Below are 24,225 nucleotides of genomic sequence, written 5' to 3' on the forward strand. Positions count from 1 at the left end.
GAAAATCCACCAAGATGACAGCTTTGAAAGGAAATGCAAGCCTGGGTCCCTGCAGAAAGTACTCATGAGCACTCAAGTGAGAAGCAAGGCGTCACTCCCACGTTCACACTCTCACACTGTCACAGAGAAGTGTCTGCCGAAGCCTCCACTGAGCCAAGGTAGGGAAGCGTGAAGATCAGAGTTCTGGAAACATCTGTGACGCCTCACTCAGAATTCAAGGGCCATGGCTAAGTCCAGATGGTGGACATCTTGGTAAAAATAAAATACTGCACATGTGTACTGTAGCGTTCCTGTGTTTACTGAAGATAGATTTTAAAAGAGTGTGATAGACATAGAAAACGTGGTTTTCTTTCTTTTTAGTCCAGAAAATAAAATGACCACAGGATGGCAGTACAAGGTAAGAGATAAAGATTAGCCATGCATCCTATGGACTTTTGTTTATTTGTTTGTTTGTTTGTTTGGTGAGACAGTCTTATGGACCCCAGACTGGCTTGGAATGAATTGTAAATCAGAGGATAACCTTGAACTCAGATCCTCTTGCTTCTACCACTGAGTGCTGGGATAACAGGCACGTACCATCATGCCGTCAGATTATTTTAGGTGCTGGGGATTGAGCCCAGGGCTTTGTGAATGCTGGGCAAGCATCCTATCAAGTGAGGCACGTCCCTGGGTTCAGTTCAGGAAACTACATGCAGAATGCAAAACCCTAAAGTATAGAGTTCTTTGATTAAAAGTAATTTCTGAACTGAGACAGGAGGATTACCACAAAGCAGAAGCCAGACTGAGTTGCATATTAAGTTTGAGGCTAGCCTAGGCTACACTGAGACTCTGTCTCGAACTTTGGTCCCTAAAAAAAAAAAATGTGAGCTTTGCAACAGTGGGGATTTAGGCTTGTTTTTCTTCATTGCACTTGGTGCTGGAATATCTACATAATTAGCGGAGTCCAGTCAAAAATGAAAATATTGGCTCTCCATGTTTAAAAAAACAATGTTCACTTCAGTAGAGTATTACAGCAACTATAGGAGTCCAAGTTCAGAGTCTCATAAAGCCAGGCCTGCCCTACTATCTCTAGAACACTGACTAGTACACAGTAGGTGCGCAACATAGATTTATGGGGTTGGTTAGAAGAGAAAGGAGGGAGGAAAGACAGACAGATAGAATGTGACATGGAGTCTTGGAAAAGAGAGTCTGAGGCCAGGCTAGGACATCTGCAAAGGCTCCAGAAACCTTTTAATGTTAAGAAGGAGATGCAGCAGGAGCCTCCCTCACCCCCCACCCCATCTCCTCCCCCTAAAACCGACCTGGACAGACTGATTTGCAAAAGTCCAGGTGCAGAGGCTCATGAAGACCTGCCTCAACTGGGTAACTGTGAGGATGAGAAAAGACAGCCAAGTCCACCCTCCACTGTTCCATATGCTTTTGTTGTTGTTGTTGTTGTTGTTGTTGTTGTTTTTCTATGTAGCCTTGGCTGTGCTGGACTCGAACTCACAGAGGTTGGTCTGCCTTTGCCTCCCTGAGTGCTACTAGGGTCACAGGCGTGCACCACTGCACTGGACTTCCATAATACTTCATCTGCTGTGATGTGCAAGGATGCACACAAATGGGATGGCACTGCAGATCATTGCGTCATTTCCTAGCTTGAACTGAAGAGGCCAGAAAAGGTCCCAGGTGAGGGCAGCAAAATGTGGTGGGAAACAGAAGAACATGGCTAGGGAAATGTGAATCAAAGATGGGCTTGGAATAATTCTAGGACTCAGGCCAGCCTGGGCTAGATGATAGTCTCCATCTCAAAAAAAAAAAAAAAAAAAAGCTGGAAGCGCACGCCTTTAATCCCTGAGTTCAAGGCCAGCCTGGTCCACAAAGAGAGTCTAGGATAGCCAAGGCTACACAGAGAAACCTTGCCTCAAAAAACAAACAAACAAACAAGGCTGGGAATACAGCTATGCTGTAGAGTGCTTGTTTAACGTCTACAAAGCCCTGAGGTCACCCCCCACTACTGCATAAGGCAGGCATGGTGACACACACCTGTAATCCCAGGTGACGGCAAGAAAATCAGAAGTTCAAAAATTCAAAGTCAACTTCATCTATATATTAAGTTTAAGGCGAGCCTGGATCCATGAGACCCTGTCTCAAAACTAAATATTTTTTAAAAGCAGAGAGGGCCCAGAAAAGCAGCGATAGTTTAAGAATAGCCACATTTTTTTAAGACATGAGTTTGATTTCAAGACTGTAGAAAGAGTGAGTGCAGGCTGTCCTTTACCCACCACACGAGCACTGCTAGATTATTTAAAGGCAGCTATAGAGAGATGGGGGGAAGGGGTTGTTGACAGAGAGGTTTAGTCTGACTTCAGTGGGATCATGCTTAACTCAGGGTTACCAGGCATCTTTGTCACCCACATGTGCAGATGGACAAAAGCCTACAGAAGAGGATGGGATGTGGCCCTCTATAGGGTCAGAAACCACTTCTGTAGTCCACAAGGGAAGTTAGGAAACTAGCAAGCACCATGGCACAAGAGCAATAAAAATTATAAATATATTTTGGTTTTGGGGTATGTGTGTGTGTGTGTGTGTGTGTGTGTGTGTGTGTGTGTGTGTGTGTTTGCTTTTTTTTTTTTTCTTCTTCTTCTTCTTCTTCTTCTTCTTCTTCTTCTTCTTCTTCTTCTTCTTCTTCTTTTCTTCTCTTTTCTTTCTTGAAACAGGGTTTCTCTGTGAGCCTTGGCTGTCCAGGACTCACTTTGCAGACCAGGCTGGCCGTGAACTCACAAAGATCCATCCGCCTCTGCCTCCCGAGTTCTGGGATTACATGTATGCACCACCACCACCCGGCTAAAATTTTATTCTATTTTTTAAGTTTAGATACTACCGCTTCTTCCTACGGCCATTTGTTTTCCACTTCTCCACATAGACTCACCAGAACTTGCTTCTCACCAGAACTGTAATAACCTAAAACAGAAAGCTTAGGTACCCTTCCGACAGTGTGAATTACTAAACATTTTAAGTCAAGAATGACGTGATCATACTGCACAAGTCAAAAACAACAGCAACAACAACAAAAACCACTTGGAATGAATTCTATACTCTGCCGCCAGCACTTTATTCGTAAAAATCCGTGTTTTCAACCCCTTTTAGTATAAAGTCCCAAATGTTCCCTAATCTGGGGCCCCATTTAGACGCGAGACTGCAAGAGACCTCACATGAGGTCTTCCTGCCCAGGCTAGCACCCCACCAAAACTTGTCCTTCTGGGCCACCGTTCCACCCTTCTGAACCAGACATCCCTGTCATTTTTGCCCGTTGCAGGATGAATTCCCACGCCACCCTGAGACCTAATTGAAAACATCGGGGCTCCTGGGGGGGGGGCTTTCTCTAGCCCCCAGCCCTTCCGGGATCCCTGGAGGGATCTTTGGAAACCATCCATCATTTGCATGATCACTCTCTGGCTCAGCACCTCTGACTCCTTCACCTGGACCTCTGTGGCACTCTTTTCTTCCTGTTTATTTGTGTTACCGTCTGGTGAAGTAGCCTAGGCTACCTCGGAACTCAGAATCCTCCTGCCTCATCCTCAGATGCCAGGCACCACAGCCAGCGGTACAGCAACCTAATGTGCTGACCAGTGGGGAGAGTAGCTCCTGACCACCCATGATGCGCTGCGCGCGCGCAAAGGCACCAAGAGGAACGCTGCACCACAGAGTGCTCGGTGATGTAAATAAAACAGGTGTGTGTAGTGTTTTACACGCTCACAACAGCAATTTATCAGGAAGCCAGACTGCCTTCCCCGGCCTAGGTTTCTCCCTACAGGACTGAATGTTTTACTATTCAATTCCTCTTAGCTAACGCAACAGGAAAATCTTCACACTGAAGAGGTACTAAAGATGATGCATCTCCTATGCTGTTCTCGGAAATGTGAAAAGCCTTGGGTGCTAGTGTCCCAGCCCAGAGCATCAAAGCCCACTTTGTGGTGGGCCAGGGCACCTTTCTTAGTGAATAGTTCGGTTCTCAGAAAGGTAGAATCAGTACCTCCCGATTTAATGTCTGTTCATGAGAAGTTTCCTTGTGCTTAGTTTAGTTCCTAATTAATGAAAGGAGTACATCACTAGCTCACTTTAAGGATCCAAGCTTGAGGACTCCCACCTGTCTTAAGCACAGGGCAACAGGCTCTCTCAAAACACAGTAGGTGTGGGGAAAAGCAAAGCCAGCCTTTCCTTCTGACTCTGTAAGGACACTAGGAAATCTTATAACTTCAAGCATTCGTGAATTCTCCAGTGTTCACAAACTAAGCCACACATTCCTACCCACATCCCACAGAGCTGCCTTTCCACTCTGCCCTGGTTTCTTTCCTATTGCTGTGATAAAATACCCTGACAAAGCAAACTTAAAGAAGAAAGGGTTTGTTTTCGCTGGAAATTCCAAGGTTATTGTCTGGGACTGCGGGGAAGTCAGGGCAGCATGAACTCAAAGCAGATCCATAGTCCAGAGCAGAAAGACATGGTATCGCAAGCCTTTAACACCAGTGGAGGCACAGGAAGTCGGATCTCTGTGAATTCATGATCAGCCTGGTCTACACAGAGGGTTCCAGGACAGCCAAGGTTACAGAGAGACCCTGTCTCTAAAATAACTGAACAAGCCACCAACAACACAAAGATAGAAGAGGAGGAGGAGGAGGAGGAAGAGGAGGAGGAGGAGCAGGAGGAGGAGCAGGAGGAGGAGGAAGAAAAAGAAGAGGAAGAAGAAGAAAAAGAAGAGGAAGAAGAGGAAGAATAAGAGGAGGCAGAGGAAGAAGAAAAAGAAGAGGAGGAGGAAGAAGAAGAAGAAGAAGAGGAAGAAGAGGAGGAGGAGGAGGGGCTGGAGAAATGCCCCAGAGGTTAAGAGCTCTTCCTGCTCACCCAGAGGGCCTGAGCGTGTCCCCATGCATGCATACTCTTACAAGCTGAATGCTGCTCACATGTACTCTGAATCCTCCCTAGTCTAGCCCGTTCTTCTCAAGCATGACCATAGGCTGTCCTAACAATCTAGATCCTCTTTCACTGGGACTCTCATCCTAGGTGATTGTACATCAAGTTAACAATCAAAATGGACCGTTGGCACAGCATAGCCCAAGCTCCTACTTTTCTTTCAGGCTCCGAAGTACAAATGTTTGCTCGTCAGCCTATTAGTTCTAGCTTTCCTCTTCTCTCTCAGTGGCCCTGCTGAAGGCCCCTGAATGACTGGGGAGTTTGTAACCTACAGGAAGGCACCTGTTGATGGACAAGAAGGTTTGGCATCATTCCCCCACCCCCACCCCCACCCCGAATCTGCCGGGTTTCACCCAATGTCGCGGTCAATACTGTCAGCTTGACAGAACCTAGAATCGCCTAGGGAATGGAATTCCAGGCATGTCTGTGAGGAGGTGTCTGAATTAGGTTAACTCAGATGGAAATACCCAGCATTAAAGGAAGTAGCATCGTTCTATCGGCTGGGGTCCCATAGCATTAAGAGGGAGAAAACAACATAACAAAATACAATAAAGAGGCTTATCATTTGGGGGTAAGAATCCCACCCCCCAAGCCCCCCACCCCTCCACCCCGCTTCTCTCTCTGCTTCCTGACAGTGAATACAGTGTCACAGGCTGCTTGACTCAAGTCCTTGCTGCCATCACTTCTCCCACCACATTGTACTGCATCTCAAACTGCAAGCACCGCCCCCCTCCCAAAGAAAACCCCTGGCCTCCTTCATTGGCTTTCTCAGGCATTTGGTCACAGCAGTAAGAAACGTTGATGTATCTACTATGGTTCACTCAGAAGCAGTCCCTCTTGTGGTGGAGAGGTAGGAACAGGGATAAGCTAAGTGGGGAGCTGTCTGTTCAGGGGAGAACAAAGGCTGGCACTAGGCGCATGCTGGTCATGCCTGAGTGTGGGGCTGGAGTGCAGGTTAGTGATGGAGAGCTTGCCCAGTGTGAGCAAGGCGCTGGGCGGATCTCAGGACGGAGGGAGAACAGTTTCTTAAGCTTATATCGTTTACACAACACAACCACGTCATGGAACTGGCAACCTCAATTCCAAACAAAACACACTAAATTCACATTTCTGGCATCAGACTCACGCAAAATTCAACTTGCTTTGCTGAATCCAAGTTCCCAATCACAGCCACCAATCTCAGAAAGTGTGGCTTTCCGTTCATAATACGTGTGTGGCCCTGTTCTACATGCTGGCTGGGTTTTGTCATTGTCACCAGCACTCCCCATCCAAAGTACGGCTCTGGAAGAACAATACCTTCTAAATGAAATCTTCCTAGATTTGACAGGAATGTTTCATGTGCATCTTTGTCTACTTCCATTTCTTCTCGCCATCCTGTGACTCTTTGGTGCAGCACAATAAACACATTATAAAAGGAGGCTAACAGGTGAAGAGCGGGGAGTTGCGGAGATGGCACAGCAGTTAACAGCACTTGTTACCCTTACAGAGGAGCCAGGTCTGATTCCAGCATCCACACAGTGGCTCACAACCATTGGTGATTCCAGTCCCAGAGGATCTGATGCCCTCTTCTGACTTCCAAGAGCACCAGCATACATACATGCAAACCAAACATTCATACAGATAGAATCGACAAATCAAAAATATTTTTTTTAAAAAAGAGAATCGGGAAGGGCGCCTTCAGGCATAAAAACTATCTTGGAGCTACCAAACACTAACACTGTTTTTTTTTTTAAGGGTAAAATCAAGCTACAAATATAATACTTTTTAATCTTTCATTGAAATATTACACAAAAAGTTTTAATGGGGTAGTAAGAGATTTATCAATAAACAGTTTATGTAACCAAAAATCAAGGGAAAACCTGAATTAAAGCTGTAGCTTCACTTGCTTTTCGTGGCTGGCTTTTATTTTCAATCGTAGCGCTCACGTGACTAAGTAATATAGTTCCATTAGCTTGGCTATCAATAACATCTCTGAGATGTGGGTCGCCATGGTAACAGTTGCCTACAATGCCTTTCATAAACTTGGAGGTAACTGAACCAGCCTTTTATCTGAGCCTGCATAAGTTTGCCATAGATGACTTTTGACACCAGATGTCAAAAGCTCTCTCCTCAGAACACGCTGATAATGACATTTTCCAAAGGCTAAGGAACATCCTGAAATTAATTACGGACCTGGTTCACATACGCTGTTACTTTTCCTCAAGCACTGGGCCGTTGGATTTCTTTCTCAATATGGGATCTCTCTAGGCTGGCTTCACCTCATGACCCACCCACCTAAGCTGAGATCTGCCCTGCTCACCATCCCATAAGCACCCCTAAACTCCTTCCTTGAGGCAGGTTTGAGATTCTCCCTCCTAGCTCTCAGGCCCCTTCTGGCATTAACACTCTCTTCAGCCAAACCCATTGTTTCCTTAGTTAGCATACTGAGGGACATGCAAAAAAAAAAAAAGCCTGATTCAGTCACAAGGCTAAAGAGTAGAGCGTTGAGAGGAGTCTGGGAGGCCCCTTGCAAAAGCTGCAAAATTATCATATGAAAGGCATATGCTAATGAAAAATGGAAGGCTGGCATCACGAGCACCCCAGACCTCAAGCCACATTGGGGCCAACTAAATCCAGCCCCTGGCACAAGAGCAGAGGCGCTACAGAATGTCTGGAGGTGACCTGTGGCTCATTATAATACTGAAACATTGGGGGGGGGGAGAGTTAATATGCTAATGAGGCACGTGACACATGTTGTTGTATGTAGAACCACATGTGACTGAGCAAGACACAGAAACACTGCAAATGCAAATAACCCAGAAACCTTCCCCCAAGTGGTATAACCCTGCCCCATCCTTTGTTTGGGTGTGGTCCCTTCATTTCCAAGCTTTTTCTCTACTCTAACCTATTTCCTCCTTTAGGGAAAAAAAAAAACTGCCCCTCCTTCTAATACTAGTCATGTGTCTCTGTCCAATTCCCTGTTCCATAAGGGACATAAGATCCTGGAAGCCCTCCGGATCACCACAGCACCCCAGTATCTGCTGGTATCTGGCAGATTAAACACCTGTCAAGTATTTGTCACTATTGTGCGGCAAAACACTCCACTTTCCCTCGAGATTGTTAAGCTATCCAGTGCAACAAGACACACTGACCCTTTGACCATTTCTGCTCACAGTATCCCGCACCCCTCCATGCAAACATCATATTCCCAAGTCTCCCTCCTTCCTCCAGGCCCAGCCTCTGGCAAGCACCGTTCTGCTCTTAGCGTCCACCCATTTGGCCTTTTCAGAGTTTCCATATGATGAGGTCATGCAGTGCTCGGCTTTCTGGGCCTGGCTTATTTCACTTGGCAAAATCGTTTCCAGTTCCATCCACGTTGTCACGACAACAGCATTTCATTCTCCTTATGGCTGAATAGTATCCAGTGGCTTATATGGAGTTTTTTAAAATCCATTTATCAGTCGATAGACAGGTTGTTTTCATTGTTGGTGACTGTGAATGAGGCTTCAATGAGCATGGGAGTGCAGACTCCTCTTCAACATATGGCTCTCATTTCTGTTGGCTATAATTACCCAGGACTGGGGCTCTATGTCGTTCTATTTTAACGCTTAGGGAACCCCCACACTTTTTTCCATAATGCCTGGACTGATTTGCATTCTCAGCACTACGTAAGGGTTCACTTTTATCCACATTCTCCCTGTTCTATTATCTTTGGTCTTTTTCTTCCAAGAGCACAATGATGTCGCACTGTACCTTAGGTTTATATCTAATCAGATAGTGATGATGTGTTGAGTAAAGATTTCTAAAAATAATTTTTGAGTGTGTGTACATGCATGTGTGTGTATGTGTGGTGTGTGAGTCCCTGTGGAGTCCAGAAGAGGGCATCAGTGAGCTGCCCAGTGTGGACGCAGGAAACCAAATTCTGATGCTCTGCAGGAGGAGCTAAGTACCAGTTCCTAACCACTGAGCCATCTTTCCAGCCCACAGATATTCAATTTGTATTTTTCAAAATGTTCAAATAGAGCCAGAGAAAAGGCTCAGTGGGTCAGAATGCTTTCTGTGCAGCTATAAGGTTCTGAGTTCGGATCCCAGCACTCCTATAACCCCACCCCCTACCCCAGGTAAGGTCTTGCTTGTGCCTATGTGCATATAGGCCCCAGCACTGTAGCAGGTAGATTGCTGGGCCAAGCTAGCCAGATAATATGGGCTCCAGGTTCATGTGGAGAGCCTGCCTGAGAGAAATTAGGTAGAGGGTAATAGAAAAAGACAGCCTCTTCTGACCTTTCAGCAATGTGTGTGTGTGTGTGTGTGTGTGTGTGTGTGTGTGTTTGCACATGAACTAAGCTACATGCACCCCCAACTCTATAGTTTTTCTTTCTTTCTTTTCTTTTCTTTTTTGTTTGTTTGTTTGTTTGTTTTGTTCTTGTTGTTGTTTTTCAAGACAGGGTTTCTTTATGTAGTCTTGGCTGTCCTAGATTTGCTTTGTAGACCAGGCTGTCATAAACTTACAACGATCTGATCCGTCTGCCTCTGCCTCCCAAGTGCTGGGATTAAAGGCGTGCCCCATCACCACCGCCTCTTTCTTTCTTTTCTATTACTGGTTGTTCTGGTAATGAACCCAGGATGCCTTTGTGTTGTTTTGTGAGTCCTCCATGGTTATTTTCATCAGTATTTTTAACCTTACAGGTTAAATTTCCTTGATATTTGGTTGAGGGGAGGCTGTTAAAAGAATTGGCTCCTTGATTTTCTTGTACACAAATCAGCGTTTTAAGCTTTATAATAAATTATATGATTAACAACTTAGAATAGTTCAAAACTCATGGTTGGGGAGATGGCTTGGTTGGTAAAGCTCTTGCTGTATAAGCATAAGAACCTTAGCTACACACACACACACACACACACACACACACACACACGTAATTAGAATAGATTAGCTAGAGCCCCTGAGTACCTGTAGTCCTACCCAGGGAGGCAGAAACAGGATCCCTGGAGTTCGCTGGCCACTCAGCCTAGCTGAACCAGAGCTCCAGGTTCAGGGAGAGACCCTGTCTCAAAGCGCAAGGTGGAGAAGGGTCGGGTAAGGCCTCCAACATCAGCCTCCAGCCTCTATACACAAACACACACATGTGTTCACGCACCCGTACAAGTGTGCACACACAGACATGCAAAAAAATTTTTTTAAATCATTGAGTACCTGAGAGATTTGGGCAAAGGGAACTCAAAAGAGTCTAATACAATTCTAATGCTTTCCTGGGCTGAGGAGTCTCCCACGCACCCCTCCCCTGTCTGGATGCTTCTCCTCCGCCCTGTGCCCAACATGTCAGCTTAACCCAACACCTTAGCCCTGCTCTCGCTCTCCCAGTCTGGGACACAGCCGTGAAAGTCACAACTGTGAGGCGAGAAGTTTGAGGATGCGTTATTCAGTCTTTTCCCACGTGAGTCATGCCTCAGTTTGATTTTGCTGTGTTGTGCCAGCCCAGTCACAATAAATTCCCCTCAGAGGACATGCCCGTCAACCTGGGAATTGCAAAGATTCATGTCAAGACAGCCTCAAGGAAGAGGGGGATTTCCTTGGCACACTCATATGTGAATACACGTGGGTTTTGTGATAGTAAAATGTGTAAGTTTTTGATAAATGCTTAAAGGAACGTGTGCTAGAAATGCATAGTCTGCGTGTTTTCTTTGCTGCATGAGTGTCCCAAGAGGAAAATGGGAGGAAAAACAGCAAAGAAGAAAGAGCATGAGAAAGTCTCATTTGTCTTAGTCGTAAAGCAAATCCAGGCTGAACACTGAAGCCACTGCTCGATCACCAGTCTGGGCGCTGTCAAGGTCCCAAAGGCTTCCGTGTTGTCATCTGCAAGAGCCTGGAGTGTGAGTGGGCACGAAAGATTTGTGCATGCAAACATACACCTGTAACCTAGCACTTGGTAGGTGGAGCCAGGAGCATCAGGAGATCAAGGTCTTCCGTGGTTACATAGCAGGTTAGAGGCCACTTTGGCTACATGAGATTCTGTCTCTCGCAGAGCAACAATGAAAAAAATGAGTGATAAGCAGCTAAGGATGTGCATTTGAGCTCATGGTCAGCAGGTAGAGGCACAAACAAATTAGAGAGGTTTTATCCTTTGGAGCAGGACAGCAGCTATCTATCTCCAGGCTTATAAGATTTTAATTTTCTTGTTTCCTCTGCTATTTTTTTTTACATTTGCTTATTCATTCATTCACTCATTCATTCATTCATTCATTGCACATGCATGTGTGGTGCATACATGTATATTTGTGTGCATGTGTGTGTGTGTGTGTGTGTGTGTGTGCATGTGCGCGGGGACACATGTGCCAAAGTGTATGAGTAGAGGTCAGAGGTCAACTTGCTAGGCTGGGTTGGTTCTCCCCTTCCACCATGTGGGTTCTGGGGTTAGAATCAAGTTGTCAGGCTTGGACATGATGCCCTTACCTGCTGAGCCATCTTATAAGCCCTGACAGATTTGGTGCTTGATTTTTTGTTGTTGTTGCTGTTCTCTCCGAATTATATTTACTTATTTATTTGTATGTTTACATGCATACACGCACAGGTGTCATGGTACACATGTGGAGGTCAGAGGACAGCTCACAGGGGTTTGTTCTCTCTACCACTGTCTGGGTTCTGGGGACAGAACTCAAGTCTCCAGGTTTGGTGACAAGCACCCTTTCCCCCTGAGCCATGTTGATGGTTAGCCCACTGATATTTAAAGGCAATGGAGTATGGAGTATGTAGCTTTGTTGTAAAGTCTCCTTATGATCACATGCTAGCTAATGTATGTATGTGTGATACATACACACACACATATAGCACTCTTTAAGCCAAACAAACACAGCCTCAAACCAATGTAGTTTTGATGGCCACTAAACTTCAGGCCCTCCCCTGGTGTACCACCCTCTGAAGATATTTCTGCAGTGTGGCTTCTGTAGGAAAGCTTTAAATTTTCAGGGTAAGGAAAGGGCCATGGCACATTTGCCAGGCCCCCTGGATCTTCAGCGTGCACCCGTGCCTATTCTAACCAGGCCTAACATATTGGTACAAAACCACAATCCAAATGCACAGGAGTTTCCTCTAAGATTCACACGTACCCCATAACAGTTTTTACTTCATAACACATTTACATGAGCACACAAACATGGTTTTGGTACGAGTTGTATTTGTATTGTATTGTAAAGCCCTCGGCTTAAAAGGAGATTTCCCCATCCCAGTACAAAAGAATGACAACCCTCCCTAGTGTGTCCCAGAACCCACATTTGGCTGGTCATGGTCTCAAAGTGCTGTCAGTCACCATCCCTCATTTACAAGGCACCAGAATGAAGGGGCAAGTCATTATCTGCTGCAGGCCTGATTCTGCAGCTTAAATGCCTGGCTGGCTCCCCACACACTCCACGGGGAAGCACAGGCACAGAACTGCAAGGCATCTCCTCTTTCTGCCTGGGAAGTTAAAATGGTGCATCTCATCACCATAGTGACTGCCATTCTGTCAGTAGTTTTGAGCCCTTGTGAAGCCAAGAGATCAGTTAAGGGTCCATCCGGGATGGTGAACTGCTGCTCCACTGACGAGCTGACAGCCACAAAGGGGCTGGCTGTGGCCAGAGAAGCCCCAACACACATCCTTTTGGATGATAGGCCTACACAGGGATTCCGTGTTTTAAATGTGCTTGCCAATGTGCAAAATTAGAAAACACAATGTGAACTTGAGCTCCTTTAAAGAATTAATTAAAAGATACAAATATTGGGCCTGAGAGATGACTTAGCTGGTGAAGGCACTTGTTGCCAAGGCTGACTCCCTGACATCCACATGTTGAAAGCAAAGAACAAAATCCTTGGGCTGGAGAGATGGCTCAGAGGTTAAGAGCACTGGCTGTTCTTCCAAAGGTCCTGAGTTCAATTCCCAGCAAGCACACGGGGGCTCACAAGCATCTATAATGTGATCTGGTGCCTTTTTCCGGAGCACAGGCACACATGCAGGCAGAATACTATATACATAATAAATAAATATTACCAAAAAATACGCTAAAATCCTCAACGTTGCTCTCTCACCGCCATATACAGGCAGTGGCACCGGCACCTGCATAGCTACACACAGAAACAATAAGTAAATACGTGAAATGTAAATTTTTGAATGCATTTTTGTGAAAATACCATACTTGTGAGTATGCATGGATGTTTAATTTACATTAATACTCCCATTAAATACATCTAAGATTATGAGAATTAGGACTAGAAGGATGGTCCAGTGGAGAAACCTCTTGCCACACAAGCTGGGGTTTGGGATCCCCAGAATCCACATAAATGGCAAGTGGGCATGGTGCTCTTTGTAACCCCAGCCCTTGGAACACTGTGACAGGGGATCCCTGGGTTAAGTCGCTAGACTAGCTATATCAGCAAACTTTGGGCTCAACTGAGAGACCCCTGGCCCACTGGATATAATAGAGAGCAATCAAGAAAGTCTCCAGATGCATCCAGACCTCCACACATGTATTTATATATACTTACAAGCGCCAACATATACACATGCAAGCATGCACACACACACACACACACACACACACACACATTTTTTAATTAGAAGAATTAAACTTAGAAAAATAGAATATGCATTCTAAAAATACATACATGCAGATGTATATAGCTGGCCTGTCTTCAGTACCTTCTATAGGATAGACTTAATGGCTATAGATGTCATAGGTGATTTAATAACCTCATTTTTTCATTGATTTATTTATTTAATCATTCTTATAGCCTGATCACCGCCCCCTTCCCCCTCTCCTCCTAGTACCACCCTGACAACCTCCCTCTATCCCCCTCCCCCGTGAATACCCTCATCTTAAAATCATTCATAAGCCAATCAGAAAGTTTTTACTCTGTTTCTCTCTGTGTGTATCTCTCTGTGTGTTTCTCTCTGAGTCTCTCTCTCTCTCTCTCTCTCTCTCTCTGTATGTGTCTACCTGTCTCTCTGTTATCTCTGTTTCTCTATCTCTGTATCTCCTCTCTCCTCTCTCTCTGATTTAATATTTTGCTAGGTTTTTGTTGTTGTTGTTGTTGTTGTTTTGGTTTCCCTTGTAGACCAGGCTGTCCTCAAACTCATAGACATCTTCCTGCCTCTGCGCCCCAAGTGCTGGGATTACAGGCATGCGCAACCATGCCCAGTTTATACTTTTTTTTTTTCAAATTTGCTGTTTTTTGAGACAGGATCTTACACTGTATGTAACTCAGATCTGCTTTGAACTCATGACCATCCTTCTGCCTTAGCCTTTCCAGTGCTGGCTTTACATGCCTGGCCAAAAACTCCTAAGTGAGAACATAATTATCCAGTACAATAAGTGCTAGCTAAGTGAATGTTATATGCAAATAGTTCTGAGACTCCAAGGGAAAGACTAATTGCCTGGAGAGATCTGGGGCAGGTTCAGCAGTGAGGACTACTTGGGCCTTGGAGAAAGTACCTGTACAGACCCCTGCCATGAAAAGGAGTCTCTGGTGTGCCAGTGAGGGGCAAAGGTGGTAGATATAGGAGGTGCTGGACCCTGGGCAGCAGGAGCAGAAGCTGGGGCAGGAGTGAGATCGGGCAAGCCTTCCCTACCAGAAGGGCCAACTGGGACTCAAGATAGGAGGCAAGACTGTGAGGGTGGATCACAATTGTCTCTAGACAGCATCCAAAGAACTGGCACCCATCCCAGTATAGAAGGAGCTCACTGCACCAGCAAAACAGCCTCTGTGTTTAATGTACTTTTCTTTTCCTTAATATGTTTTTTTTTAAGTTCCTGAAAATACAGGTTAGCTGTTTTTGTAATCCTTTTGTTTCTAGCTGTTTGTGGGCAGAAAGGACAAGCCAGATAATAATGATGGCCATCATCTTAATGTGAGACCTGCATGGGTTTGCTGTTGTTGTTGTTGTTTGGCTTCTTTTTTTGTTTGTTTGTTTGTTTGTTTATTCCTGTGTTGGCACATGGGGGAGGGGGATCCCAGCATTCATCTAAAAGCACAGGAATTAAAATTACCCTGAATGTTAGGGTATTCTTTTTTATTTTTTAAGATGTCTTTATATATGTATACAGTGTTCTGCCTGCATGTACATCTGCATGCCAGAAGAGGGCATAAGATTTCACTGTAGATGGTTGTGAGCCAGATGGTTGCTGGAAACTGAACTCAGGACCTCTGGAAGAACAGCAGTATTCTTAATCATTGAGCCATCTCTCCAGGCCCTGGATACTCTTTTTTAATTTAAACAAATACGAAGAGCTGGCATCCTCAGAGACATCAGCGCCCAGTTGGTTCAGACAGTCCCCTCCCTTAATTGGCCAGGTCCTGATTTCAAGTGATCTTCACAAAGTCTCTGTGGTCACATCACAAATGTGGAGCATACATGACTGGACGGCCTCACTGGACATCACCATCATCAAAGAGATCTTCAAAATCATTTTTAAAAGTCTGCATGAACTGCCTTTTTATTGGCTGCCAAGTCCATCAAGAGCCCGGTGCTACCTCCAGCCTTATCCAGATCCATGAAGGTCCGGTACCCTCTGGGAACGTCTCATCCACAACCGGCTTCATCTCAAGACTGTGGCTTTGCCAAGAGACCTGCATTTAACTGGACCCTTTTCTACACATCTAAAGCTCAGCTGGGTTTGTAGCTCCATCAATAGGGTGACTGCCTGGCATACTTGAAGTCGTGGGTTCAGTCTCCTGCATCAGTTAATGTGGGTATGGCGCTGCACACCTCTACCCTGGCATCAGGCAGGAGGATTAGTTTAGGCTCATCCTCAGCTCCATAAGGAGGTCAAGGCCAGCCAGAGGTATATGAGAGCCTCCCCCAACGAGATGAGCACTCAAGATCCTAAGACATTATGTTATTTGACTCTAGGACATGTTACATTTCATGGAACATTGCAATGTTCCCTGAAACCTGCTTGTAGTTAGAAGAAGTCAGAGATTCTTTTAAAGACACCCCCTCCCCTGCCACAAGCAAAGCAAACATCTACGGGACTCCCTTGGAAATAAATTAATTCATGTAGTAATAATGTGTTTGCAGGGTTGGGTAATGCGGAAAGGGGAAATGACACTACCAAGGGGGGAAAAAGAGGGAAAGAAACAAAAACGAACAGCAAGTGAAGAAAAGCTAGAAGCTGTACTTGCAATGTTCCCTGGGTACCAGAGCATCCTTCTTCTCACCTTCCTCCTCACTGATGAGTCCGAAAACCTGCACAGTATTGAGTCCCAACAGCATCCTCAGGAGTACAGAATCACAGCCGCTCCCAGGGGAGGGAAAGGAATTCTCAAAAATGACAGGAATGCAATTTTGGGTGGGGTCCACTCACAGCCCTAGGGTGATGCCCTGATAATTTGAAAGAAGACCACAGAATTTGATTTGGAAAAAAGATGCAGTCATCAACATCTTCAGGAAGTCTGAAGAGAAGACGTACGCTGTGCATCATAGCAAACTGACATTCTCAGGCCTAGTAGTCCTAAAGTCACGCAGCTAGTAAGTGATTCAAATAGAACTGGGTACCAGCAATTGTTTGTGTGTGTGTTGGGGGGGGGAGTGAGTGTGATTATATGTGTATGTATGTGTGTGTGTGCATGTGTACATGCATTTCTTACCAATGGGTACATGCACAGAAGCTGGAGGTCAGTGTGAAGCATCTTCCTTTAGTAGGGTCCACTTTATTTTTTGAGACGCGATCTCTCACAGAACCTCCTGCAGCTCACCCTTTCAGCTCTACTGGCTGCCCAGAAACCCTCCACAGTCTCCCTGTCTCTGCATCCCATCATTGGGGTTTTAAACATGCACTATGGCATGTGAGGTATATGTGTGCATGAGTGTGTGAGTGAGAGGAGAGGGAAAGGTGGAGGGCGGGTGAGAAGACAGCTATCGGGAGTCGAACTCGGGTCATCGGGCTTGGCAGTAGATGACTTTGAGGAGGCCTGGTTAAATTAAGTCTAGCCAACTCCATGATAGGCTTCAGTTCCTTGTTAGCTTGGCGTAGGCCTGAGCCTCCAGTCCTCAGAAATGAGCTCAGTGGTTACTGGGAATACCAGAGAAAATGGGTAGCCAATCAGGGACAGCCTAGCCACCTGGCCAGAGGATAAGGTTGCCTGAGGTTAGTTTGTTGGGGTCTGGAACTCTTTTGTCTTATGACTAACTCATGACCCGCTGACTAAGGTTGCCCATACCATTTCAGTCTGCCTGAGTTTTTTCAGTTTTAATGCTCCAAACATGTTAAAGTTCACCAATCCCTCCCTTGGAATTCCCCTGAAAGTTGTTAAAAAGAGCCTGCAGTTCACCTCGAGGTCACCATTTTCTCTAAATGGTGATCCCTACTTACTAGACTTTTGAAGAAATAAAGGTTCCTTGCTTTTGCAAACAGCTTTAGACTCCTGGTAGCCTTTGGGGATCTAGCAGTTTGAGCATAACACCTTCACTTGCTGGACCTTCTCACCGGGCGCCAAATAAAGACTTTTAATATTTTCTTACTATCATTCCTAGGCATGTAACTATCAAATTAGTTAAGTATTTGGAATTGAATTGTGTTAGAATGTTTGTTTTTAAACTTTTCTGTTTGATTTGTTGACTTGGGTTCACAACAAAAGCTCTACCTGTATTTTGGGTTGGGATTTGAACAGAAGGGCCCTGAATGTACTTCTACCATTTTGTACCATGTATTCATATACAGTTGAGATTTTGAGCAGTTCCAGAAGACCCTAGTTTGATTCCTCAGCACCCACATTGAGCGGCTCTCAATTCTGTAACTCCAGTTCCAGGAGATCCAACACCTCTGGCCTCCTCAGGCACCTGCATTCATGTGCACATGCACACACACACACACACACACACACACACACACACACACACACACACAGAGGCTTAAAATAAAATCTTTAAATTTTTAAAATTATTAAATTATTATACTGATTGATTCTGAAAAGCTTCAGAGAGGCTCTGTGTCCTGCATTATCAAATATTCACTTGAAATTTAATTCTTTATGTAAAACATTTTTAAAGCACATCCATACTCTGGGCTACAGAAGTGGCATAGAGGTCAAGAGCTCCCGGACCTCTTACAGAGGACCCAAGTTCAGTTCCCAGCACCCATGACAGGCAACTCAGTCTCCAGTGACTCCAGCTCCAGAGGATCTGACACTGTGGTCTCTTTGGGCATCTGTACACACATGCACACATGCATACACATACAAATAAGTAAAATCACAATAACTCTTAAAAACTGGGGGGTGGGAGAGGGACCCATCCATCCTTTTAGTCTACTTCCTTTTCTCTAGCTGTAGAAATATAGCCTGTATAGTGGGGCAGAACATTCTGGACCATTTGAGGGCTACATTGATGCCTGATTCAAAGACAATAAATAAAATCTGTAAAACTACTTATGCTGTGCTTTTCACTTTTAACAATGCTCACAATGTAGAATGGTGTGGTCCAACCTCACTGCGTTGACCACCTAAGGTCCTGACTGAAGAGCTCTAGGTGGGAAAGTGACATTGGCTTGCACACCAAGGAGCTCCTAGATGATCCGAGTTTTTGACAGCACCATCATTGGCAAAGCTGTAATGAGCAATATTCCTGCAGTTGTGAGTTCAGTGCTATAGTTTCCCACAAAAGAAGTAGGAGTGGTCTCCCTCGCGAGCTGGGTTACAGTATGTGTCATAATTACTGTGGGTAGAACCCAGGGCCTGCCTCTTGCATGCTAGGCAAGCCCTCTACCAATTATTGTGTCCCCCGCCTATATTTTTATCTTTATAATTCACTCCCCACCCACACCCATGTGTGTGTCTCTGTGTGTGTGTGTGTGTGTATGTGTGTCTGTGTGTGTGTGTAGGTGCACACATAGCACTGCCAGCCAGAGAAGGTCAAAAGACAACTCTCTCAAGTTCGCTCTCCTCTTCCACTTTGCAGGAGAGAACTTGGGTCACCTACATACAAGCGTCTCTACCTACGCTACTGAGCCACCTCGCCAGCCCACAGACCTCTTTTTAGAAAAAGAAAACCTGTAACTGAGAATAGAGGCTTATATCTGTAGTCCCAGTAATCTGGAGACTGGAGTAAGAGGATTGCCACAAGCTGAAGGGCAGCGTAAGCTACAGAGTGACTGACACCTGTTTCAGCACCCACACACCCAGCCAAAGAAGAGTACAGGGCAGGAATACAGCAGCGTGGCGGTTTGACCCAAGTGAAGAATATGAGGGCTCTGGGAGAAGTCTGCTTTCCTGCTGATAGAGCTCCATTTGGCACTCGCTGGTCTGCATTTAACTGCAGTAAAGTTGTAGCTGAGGACTTCAATTCAGGCAGGCACCGATTACATCTCCGTGGCCTGCATGGTAAGCACGAGGCAGTGGTCAGCTTTACTGTGAGCAAGTACCAGAGGCCAAAACCGGGGGAAACGAGAGAGGAAGAAAACGGGCTCCCATTTTTTTCTGCCTAAGAAACAGTTATTCTGTAATGTGTGCTCACAGCGGCACCTAAGAATAACACCTCTCTTTTTAATCCACAAAGGATAAGGAGAGCCTTCTAGGACAGAGCTGAGGAGCCGGCATTTATTCTTGAACAAAATTGAACACATTCAGTCGCTACTTGGTTTTAATTTAGCCTCTGTTGCCGAGGAAACATCAATATCTGAGTCTATTCAAGGTAAATCTTTCGTGGTTTCGAAAGGTTTAATGAGGGAACAGCCACTGAGGGAATCTGGGAAATGGGGAATCAGCTGGGTCTTCTTGTGCTGCTGTACCCTTTTTTGTTTTGTTTTTTTGTTTTTTTGTTTTTTTCTCTTCTTTATTAATTTATTCTTGTTACATCTCAATGGTTATTCCATCCCTTGTATCCTCCCATTCTTCCCTCCCTCCCATTTTCCCCTTATTCCCCTCCCCTCTGACTGTGACTGAGGGGGATTACCTCCCCCTATATATGTTCATAGGGTATCAAGTCTCTTCTTGGTAACCTGCTGTCCTTCCTCTGAGTGCCACCGGGTCTAGCATAATTTTCCTAATCCAGAGTAAGTCCAGAGTAAATAATTAATACTGGACCCATTCCCTTTACCTGGTACATGGCTTGACATCTCATTAGACATGGTGAGGAACCTATGAATTTAAAGGAACATACTGATATTACATAATTACACTGGAAAGGAAGGCACCTAGGAGCCCCTATTATCCCAGCTATTGGGAGGTGGTGGCAGAAAGGTCAGAAGTTCAAGGGCAGCCTTGCCTATAGGAGACGTCTAACTCAACAATAAAAAAGAGTTCCATTTTCTCTTTCAGAAATGCAAATTCTGCTGCTTGTTGTTAGTTTACCAGTATAGCCTAATAATGTTTATTATCAGGCCTATAATTATTATTACAACAGTATTTTCTTTTTTAAAGATTTATTTATTTATTATTATGCATGGTGGTTGTGAACCACCATGTGGTTTCTGGGAATTGAACTCAGGACCTTTGGAAGAGCAGGCGGCACTCTTAACCACTGAGCCATCTCTCCAGCCCCCAGGACAGTATTTTCTAACTGGTTCGAAATCAATCAAGACACAGACTCCTGTTATATTTCAAAATAGCCTTAGTCAACCTGGGCAGGGCAGATATCAGTCCTCTAAACTACTTCCCATAGTGGGGCAGGAATGGATACCTGCCCCAATCCCATGCCATCTGCTTCTAATAATTTCTATCAAGCTACCTCCCATCCATAATCCCAAATACTTGCTAATGTTCTTCATCTGGGCCAAATCTCCATCCACGCCGGCCACGTGCTTCTCTTCCATCTAACCCATGGCTCCCTTCTTCTCTTCTCTCCTCTTTTCCAGTCTCCTTTTTCTTTATTTTTTTAAAATTATTGTAATATATTCACATTACATCCTGATTGTAATCTCCTTGCTCCTATCTTCCTGTTCCCACCCTCTCTTCCTTTCCCACCCTATTCCCCTCCCCTAGACCTCTGACGGGTAGGGTCCTCCTCCCCTACTGTCTGACCACAGCCTATCAGGTCTCATCTAGATAGCCTGCATCCCCTTCCTCTGTGTGCCCGCAGGACCTCTCAGCCAAGGGGCAGTGATCAAGTCATGGACACCAGACTTTGTGTCAGAGAGGCAGTCCCCCGACACCTCCCTTCCCCTGTGGAGTCTCCCAGAGGATAGCATGGTACCGGCATAGAAATAGGCTGGTTGATCCATGGAATTGAATCAAAGACCCAGAAATAAACCCACACACCCACGGACACTTGATTTTTGACAAAGAAGCCAAATCTGTACAATGGAAAAAAGATAGCATCTTCAACAAATGATGCTGATCTAACTGGATGTCTGCATGTAGAAAAGTGTAAATAGATACATATTTATCACCCTGCATAAAACTAAAGTCCAAGTGGATTAAAGACCTCAAAATAAAGCCAGAAACACTAAATTTGTTAGAAGAAATAGTGGGGAACAGCATTGAGGTCATTGGCACAGGAGACAACTTCCTGAACAGAACACCAACAGCTCAGGCCTTAAGGTCATCAATTAATAAATGGGACATTGTGAGGCTGAGAAGCTTCTGTAAGGCAACAGACACTGTCGGCAGAACAAAAAATGACAGCCTACAGACTGGGAAGAGATTTTCACCAACCCTACATCTGACAAAGGGCTAATATCCAAAATATATAAATAATTCAAAAAATTAAACACCACCAAACCAAATAACCCAATTTAAAAATGGGGAGCCACAGGGCATGGTGGCACATGCCTTTAATCCCAGCACTCGAGAGGCAGAGGCAGGTACATCTTTGTGAGTTCAAGGCCAGCCTTGTCTACAATAGCCAAGGCTACACAGAGAACCCCTGTCTCCTCAATAGAGGAATATCGAATGGCCAAGAAACACTTAAAGAGATGCTCAACATCCTTAGTCATCAGGGAAATGCAAACCAAAACAGCTCTGAGATTCCATCTTACACCTATCAGAAAGGCTAAAATAAAAAAACTCAAGCAACAGCACATGCTGGTGAGGTTGTGGAGAAGGGGGAACACTCCTCCATTGCTGGTGGGAGTGCAAAGTTGTACAACCACTTTGGAAATCACTGGTGCTTTCTCAGAAAATTGGGAACAGTGCTACCTCAAGCCTTAGCTATACCAATACTGGGCATATACCTGAAAGATGCTCCATGATTCAACAAGTGCATTTGGGCGGGGCAGTGGTGGCACACACCTTTAATCCCAGCACTTGGGAGGTAGAGCCAGGCAGATTTCTGTGAGTTCGAGGACAGCCTGGTCTACAGAGTGAGGCCAGGACAGCCAAGGGTACACACAGAGAAACCCTGTCTCAAAAATAAATAAATAAATAAATAAAATAAATTTTAAAACCAAGGATATTTGGCCAACTATGTTCATAGCAGCCGTATTCATTATAACAAGAATCTGGAAACAACCTATATATCCCTCAAATGAAGAATGGATAAAGAAACTGTGGTACATTTACATAATGGAATACTACTCAGCTATCAAAAACAAGGAAATCTTGAAATTTGCAGGTAAATGGATGGAACTAGAAAAGATCATCCTGAGTGAGTAAACCCAGACCCACAAAGACACACATGGTATATATGCACTTATAAGTAGATATTAACCAAATATAGATGCTCTCAGAAAGACTTTTTAAGAAGTCTGTCTTAAGCTAGCAAGATGGCTCCTTGAGTAAAAGCACTGGTGGTTAAGCCTGATGACCAAGTTCAGTGCCTGGACCCCATATGATAGAAGTAGGGAGCTAACTCCTATAAGCTGATCTCTGACCTCCACACAAATGCTGTGGCATTCAAGGGCACTCACGCACATGCACGCACACACACCAAATACAAAGATTTAAAAACATATATCTTACAAATACATAATTCATTTTTTTCTGTTTTATGGTACTTCAGAGCTTCCAGCAAAGGAGAACCCAAACTGAGGTCAGCATATCTCTTTGTCATCAGTCTTCAGGGACACGGTTGCAAACAGAGCAAAATCAGATTATGTGTGATATAGCACACTTACAATTCCAACATTCAGGAGGTAAAGGCAGGATCATCAGGAGTTTATGGCTAGCCTCAGCTACAGAGATCCTGTCTTGAAACTCAGAAGAGGGGAATGGAGAGGTGGCTTAGCACACACGGTCTTCTAGAGGACCAGTTTCCAGTGCCCATGTCTGTAGCTTACAACCACTCGTAAGTCCAGGTCTAGGGCTCTAAAGCCTCTCCTGACTTCCCTGGCACATGTGACATGAACTCGCACATGCACATATACATATATACACATAAAGAAAAGTCTTTTAAAAGGAAAAAAAAAAAGCCGGGCATGGTGGCACATGCCTTTAATCCCAGTACCCGGGAGGCAAAGACAGGTGGATCTCTGTGAGTTCAAAGCCAACATGGTCTACCAAGCAAGTTGAGGACAGCCAAGGCTGTTACACAGAGAAATCCTGTCTCAAAAAACAAGAGCAAACAAAAAAAAAAAAAAAAAAAAAAAAAAAGAAATATTCCTTTTGGCTTCCTAACCCATTAGAGTTCATTTCATATACCATTTTAGGGCTGTTTGCAATGTTATGAAGACATATCAATTTCCTTACACATATTTCCTCTGAGGTTTAGGATTTTTACTAGTTTACTAGTTGTCAAATCCCCTCCTCCCCACCTCCACCCACATATATCTTTTGATATTATTTTGTGGTGTTGTGGGGCTGTTCATCCGCTCACATCCCTGTGAGACTGGGCCTCAAACAACATGAAGGAGTCAGTTCTCTCTTGGCCACGTAAGCCTCGGCATCGCCATTTTTTGCACCCTGCCCACGTCTTGGGCCACATTTCTGATGCAATGTCAAACACTGAGCTGTCTGGAGTTTTCTAGAACACAGGCCAACAATGAGACAGCTAGTCGTTATGGGCAAAAGCAGGAATCAAGTATCATGAGTTGCCATGGTGACCCTTGTGGTGGGGTAGGGAGGGGGGTGTCTGTGGTCATGCCCACCAACTAGAGTGGCAGTGGTGTTCCATGGGTAAAGGGGGTAAGAAAATGAATGTGTCTGATAAACTCAAATTAAACGTTTTCTCAGCAGTTTCCCACATGCAGCCTTTCACTGACAGCTGACGTGAGAACAAATACAACTGGGAAGATGAGAATGAGCCCAGCCAACTGGAGCTAAAATACCTTATTTTGAGCACGCTTGCAAAGGGCCTCTGCTTGTGAGAGCTAAATGTGAGGTTTAAACTTGATTTATTTCCTTTGCTGAGTGTGCCTCTGATTACGAGTGACTGCTTTCTGATGCCAGGCAACTTT

At 44.8% G+C, this 24,225-nt stretch overlaps 1 long non-coding RNA gene across 1 annotated transcript in view; it reads right to left on the reverse strand.

Annotated features, from left to right (window-relative positions):
* The window catches only part of LOC311583217, a 158,436-nt gene that overhangs the window by 117,470 nt on the left and 16,741 nt on the right, over nt 1-24,225 (reverse strand). The window lies entirely within an intron of this gene.

This window comes from Acomys minous, assembly GCF_964271855.1.
Source record: "Acomys minous genome assembly, chromosome: 14".
NCBI lineage: Eukaryota > Metazoa > Chordata > Mammalia > Rodentia > Muridae > Acomys > Acomys minous.